Source organism: Etheostoma spectabile, chromosome 16 (genome assembly GCF_008692095.1).
Source record: "Etheostoma spectabile isolate EspeVRDwgs_2016 chromosome 16, UIUC_Espe_1.0, whole genome shotgun sequence".
In the NCBI taxonomy this organism is placed as follows: Eukaryota; Metazoa; Chordata; class Actinopteri; order Perciformes; family Percidae; genus Etheostoma; species Etheostoma spectabile.
In genome coordinates this window covers 6044864-6051043 of record NC_045748.1, presented here as the reverse complement: position 1 = coordinate 6051043, position 6180 = coordinate 6044864, and the positions used below count along the sequence as shown (strand labels likewise).

The window sequence follows — 6180 nt, the reverse complement described above, 5'->3', positions numbered from 1 at the left end:
CACACACACACACACACACACACACACACACACACACACGATTAAACTGTAGTTATTGTAGGTGGGCTTGTTATGTAACACGACTGCAGTCATCAAATTAAACCAGGTGGTAAGGAAAGGAGCCAGGCAACTATTAAAGCAGACAGGAAGATAGTCTCCAGGAAGACTGACAGATGGAGAAGCAGGGAAGGAGGCAGGTAGGAGGGAAGGGAAACAGACCGAAAGATAAATCTAGGGTTGGAAGAGTAAACACAGCCCAGGCAGACAGACAGAAAGACAGTTTCATCCTGTGAGCAGCAATTAAGACACACAGTACTCTACACATGCGTGAATCCAACCAATAAACACAAAATACAGTATATAGTTGCAGCTGGTGAATTTGGTGCACTAGTAAGTATTGCAGCAGGACGGTGTATGTGGGATCGACTCAAAATAAACTACGTACTCATGTTCATTGTATAAAACGATCATGTCCCCCAGAGCGACAGTGTGGCTGATTTTTTTATGGGTTTTGACAATAATGGACATCTAGCCTACTGCACAGGACAGATTTATGAGCTACTGTGTATCAGGGTTGGCAACACAGACAATGCTTATCAGCAGGATCAATTATTTCTTGGCTTTAGTCTTAGACTTTAATAGTTTTAGAAAATAATGGGGACTACTGCACAGCACAGCACAGATTTTTTCTTCAAAGATTATATTTTTTGCCTTTAATGTTTGGCAGGACAGTTAGGTGAGAAAGAAGAAGAAGACATGCAGGAAATCCCAGTTGGGATTGGAAACCTGGACCTCTGCGTCCAGGCGACCTATCTGCGCCAACCTGGCCACAGATAAATACTCTTTAACAGCTTTGTTCACTGTAAGAAAAATATATTAGCAGACTTATCCTTTAAGGATTAGAAAGCTCGTCTCCTTTAAGTCTCGGACCTTGGCTGAGTTATGGCCAAACTTTTTGGCCTGTACGCCATTATCGTTTTTTTATTATAATTTATTTATAATATGCTAAATTTGACATCATATTGTCTCAAGGCAAATCTCCTCTGACTCATTCCTTCACCCTCTCTCTCACACACACACACACACACACACACACACACACACACACACACACCACACACCACACACACCACACACACACACAGAAGAGGGAACCCCTTGGTAAAACGGTATGAGGTGGACAGTTACATGCGAGCAGTTACCTGTCTATTCATTCATAGATTTATTTCATAGAGTGTTCTATCAGTTGCTTTTACATTCACTTCAATCCATTTTAAATGGCACCCTTTACTGTGTTAACATTGTGTTGTATGAACAAGCAGATTGTCAAAAAATGTTTAGTCTAAAAATGTCTAAAAATGTTTAAATTCATTCTGTCCTTTTGGCATTGTATAAAAAGTCCTATTTTGTTTAGTGAAATGATGGTGATACCATTAGGATTTGCTTGAATGAGGTAACGGAAATATATATTCCTTTACCCTTGATAAATCCACCCAAAAGAGGTTTTTTGCTGTGGGAAATCTAATTCATCACATCCAGACAAAATATACTTAGTCACCGGGAGTATGTCTATTAAAGTGAATTGTTTTCATTTCTAAAATTGTCACAGAGCAGCACAAGATACCAGTCTCTGCTTTATGATCATGCATCATTGCAACAGCAACAAAAGAAAAATAGCTTAAACTGGCGCGAGTAAACCTGTGTGTGCTTGTGTGTCTGTGTATGTTACTTGTCTTGATTTAAAGTGTCAATTCCACTAAAAGGGGTGTCAATGGCGATTATAACCCACAGATGGAAGAACCCAAACTAAAAGAGGACATAACATTTTAGAGAATCACCCTCTTTTGTCTGATAGCCACACACACTCCCAGGAAAAAAACGAGCAGGATAGTACTCTCTGACTCATTTTTCTGTACACCATCCCACTCCACAGGGCATCATTTCTCCCCACCCTGCGCACAACACACACACACACACACACACCACACACACACACACACACACACACCACACACACACACACCACACACACCACACACACACACACACACACACACACCACACACACACACACACACACCCACACACACACACAACCACCCACAACACACACACACACACACCCACACGGAATCCTTACTGTGTAAAGACTGTCAGTGACTAGTTTCCATGCAGCAGCTACCGTACCTCATACATCATACATATTTCAACCCCCCCCCCCCCCCCCCCCATCTGCTCTGTCTCCCTGATGAACACGCAGGACATTCGAATAAACAGGTGAATGGAGGAAGTGGATGAATAGAGAACCAGTTGACTGAGAGAGTGAATTAGTGAAGGAGCCAGATCCGGTTTCATTTTACCAGAGCATGTAGCAGACAGAGAACAAGGGATGCAGACCCATCTTTTACTGTTTGTGTATCTCTATTGTGTTCATTGTTTTGTTTTGTTCTGATTTGTGTGATTAGGCATTTTTAATCTATCTGTTTCGGTTGCTAAGGCAACAAGGTGGGCATGTGGATATGCGGCGCAAACCAGTGTGATTTTCCAATCCATAACCATAAAACACTCTGCTGTCTAGACCCCCAGACAAAATAGATTACTAGTCTGCTTTGTATGGAAAGATTTATATGCAGTCTATGCAATTTTCATTTATTCATTTAGATAAAACACATTCATTCTGGTGCCAATCTGCCCTCCATTCAGGATTTATACATCGTACAGGAAAAGGGGCGGGGTCACTGCCACATACTGTATCAATATAGGCACTCTGTACATACTGTACATTAATTAGGGGAATATGTTGTTGTCGCACATTACAGGAATTGATACGCTGGTGCCAAATTTTGATATTTTAATTATCAAAAACAAGGCGCTCTAAATAGATTATGTGGCGCTCAACACATAAATGAGGGAAACTTGAACTTAAGTTAACTGGCCAAAGAGGAAGAGGTTTTCAACAGGACAGTCACGTTGAAGTAGGGTTAGTGTTAGGGTGTCGACCCATAGTTGCTTTATAGTTCTGTAATTTTAATTTATAGACTGAAATCCTTGTGCTGCAGAAATGTGCTGTTTTCAGTTTGGACTTTATTAGCGAATAAGTAGAGAACACCTGCACTGGACCTTTTCGCAGGTGTTTTGTATTCATAGCTAGACTGATATCGTGATTTTTTTTATCATTATAGGCTCGTCCAGCAACATATTGATTATCGTAACTGTGAGGTACCCTCTGATTCCCACCCCTTATTTTATTGATTCCTTATTAATTCAAGTACCCTTTGCACTATTGTATTACAATGTAATGAAATCTTATTTGTTACTATATATTCTCACCTTCTATGTAAGAACTGATATGTGTGACCCAATATTTAGTTATGCATAAATCTCCACTTAACACTTGTTATAACAGAAGCAAATCAGATGTGCTGTTGCTATGTTACATTAAGTTAAATATATACTTTTTACACCAGATAGTCAACTTAGACACAGGTAGCCTATATTATGTGGCTATGGTATAATTTCTATGGCATAATCTTATACAGTCATATGGCTGCTTCCTGTTAGTGTCACCACTCTTAGCTGCAGAGCTCCTTTTTTCAGCTGACAATGTTTGGTAATAATGTCCTTCCTTCCTTATCTCCTCACCACTAGCTCCTAAAGAAATCCTCCATGTATTTTAAATAAACCTGTCCATTGCCTGTTTTTGATCCATGCACCAATATATATATATAAATGACTATCCATCATCCATTTGTTCATCCTTGTAGGTTTTCTCCTCTCCCCAGTACCCCTTAAATCATTTTCTTTTTAAATGTTACGCAGTTCTTTAAAATAAAATGATAAAAATGCAATTTCTTTTCTTGCTTGTTTTTGTGAAAATGGCTTTTCATGACGCATTTCCTTGACTCTTAATGTTTCAGGGCAGTGAAAGCTTCCTGCCTCTTACCCCTTCTAATGGTCAGTGTGTTGTGTGCGTGTGTCAGCGTGTGATAGCCACAGTAAGTAACTCTTGTTATGATACTATAAATAAAATTGAATTGAATTAAATGAAGCCACAGTGAGTGGCAGGTTGGTTGGTTGTGTAAACAGACCCTTTAAGGATAAGCCACTTATAATGTGGTTTTTATGGGTTTCTTTCAAACAAACTGCCCATAGCCAACATGGATGCATGGATGTACATTGTATGGAATCCATACAGTGTTCTTCGCAGGCCAAATTAATGATTCCATTGCATTTTGGGTGTTTTATTCAATTTTATAGCATTTGGAAAAAAAATGTAAATGGTTTCAAACAGTACCCTGACTAAAAGATACCAGTGTGTAATTCACTGAAAATCCTCTGATCTTAACTATTAGGCAAAATAATTCCTAATTTCAGCTTTTTTTTTTTAACTAAAAAATTAGGTATAATATATGAACTAGGTTTATTGACCATGAATTAAAAAAAGCATTACAAAAAACGTCAATTCAATTTCAATTTTGACCCGGGAGGATAACTAGTTCATGGTCGACGGGAAGACAACACAAGAGATAATGTCACAGTGCGCCCGGATAGCTTAGTTGGTAGAGCGGGCGCCCATTTCCCACTTCAGCTGTGAAAATAAAGTAAACGTAAAGTCCGAAAATACCCCCCGCCCAAAATAAAATTATCTTTAAAAAAGAAAAGGAAAAAGAGTTACTGTCACAACAATATTTCCTTGAAAAGGGCCGTGGGTTAGATGTGTGTAGGTGAAGGCAGCAGCATCAATAGTAAGTGAGTAAAGGTTTTTTTTCAGTATTGGGTAGAAGTTGAATCATGAAAAAAATCAATAAATAAATCATCATCTCTTGAATTTCATTTTGTTGTCATGTATGTTTTGCCTATATACAGAAAATGGTCTCTCTGCCTCTTCTCTGATATGTTTTGTTGATTATATAAGCAAAATGGCCGCTTTAGATAGAAGCAGTTGCTCTTTGACTTGCTGTGACCATGAATGAAAAAAAAAAATAGAACCCCCTTAACATATAGTAACAGATTACAATACCGTTGTGTTATAAACACAACCTATATGACCCCCCCAACCCGGCGATGGTAGTGTCTACACAACACACCACACACACACACACACACACACACACACACACACACACACACACACACACACACACACACACACACACACACACACACACACACACACACACACCACACACACACACACACACACTACATTATTATATATTATTTGAATTAATTGACAATGTGCTGAGAGTTGAAGGTAGGCTGTAACTTACAAGAGTTAAAAAACATTCCTAAACCACATTAGATGAGCGATGTTCTCACTGGCGTGAACTGTTGGGTCCTTGTAAATTCTGGAGTGTGGTCTAGACCTACTCTATCTGTAAAGTGTCTCGAGATAACTCTTGCTATGAATTGATATTATAAATAAAATTGAATTGAAATTGAGTTGAAATTGGCCTTAGCTTGGTTTTCACCTCTATTTTTCTGTAAACTGTAAAATCTTGCAAAAGCTAAATCCTGTTTCACCTATAAAAAGTCTGTGTTTGTATTTTCAAAAACTGTTGATCAGGAGGTTCATTTTTAAGCTTATTTGTAAGGAGTGACATTGCATACAATTAGAACAAATAGGCGGGCTGGGAACACTGCAATGACGGGACTTCAAGAACATGCTAATAATACCCCTTTGAACAAAAATGAACGGAAGACTTCTGTAACACTGATGTTTGGCTCGAATGAGAACGTCTGTACCTTTTGAAACTAAATTTCCCGAGTATGAAAGCAGCCACCTTGGGGCAAAAAGACCACTTACCCAATTGTTGCCCTTTTAATTCACCTTTTCACTACATCCATTAGTAGCTGCACTAATGGACTGCCACAGAACAGGATCACTGTTTCTGTTTCCTCCACCCTTTTCTCATTTTTCTCTTCTGCTGGAGTGGAAATCTTTTACAAATCGCTTTCTTTCCCCCGGTTCTTGCTGATGATGTCTTCGCCAGTGTACACACACACACACACACACACACACACACACACACACACACACACACACACACACACACACACACACACACACACACACACACACACACACACACACACACACACACACACACACACACACACACACACACACACACACACACACCCAACACACACACCCACCCCCCCCACACACACACACCA

General features: G+C 39.4%; 1 pseudogene; it reads right to left on the bottom strand.

Moving 5' to 3' along the window:
• The window catches only part of LOC116704705 (uncharacterized), a 21250-nt pseudogene that overhangs the window by 8409 nt on the left and 6661 nt on the right, over positions 1 to 6180 (bottom strand).